Genomic DNA, 258 nt, shown 5'->3' on the forward strand with positions numbered 1-258 from the left:
CGCGCGAGCGCGGGAGGGGAGGGGTGCCGGCACGGCCCCTCCCGGAGGCGCTCTCTCGCCTTCTTCGTCTCGCTCGCCGGCCGCGCCGCGGCCCGCCGTCGCGACCTCCGCCGCCCGTCCTCCGGTCGGCGGGGAACCGCCGCGTCCCCGTCGCGGCTCCGCTTCTCGCCTCCGCTGGCGCCCGCCGCCGGACGGCGTCCCCGCCCCCGTCCTCCGGGGACCGATCCCCCGCGCGCCCGCTCCCCGCCCTCGCCTGGG

The sequence above is a fragment of the Numenius arquata genome, unplaced genomic scaffold (genome assembly GCF_964106895.1).
Source record: "Numenius arquata unplaced genomic scaffold, bNumArq3.hap1.1 HAP1_SCAFFOLD_439, whole genome shotgun sequence".
Classification (NCBI taxonomy): domain Eukaryota; kingdom Metazoa; phylum Chordata; class Aves; order Charadriiformes; family Scolopacidae; genus Numenius; species Numenius arquata.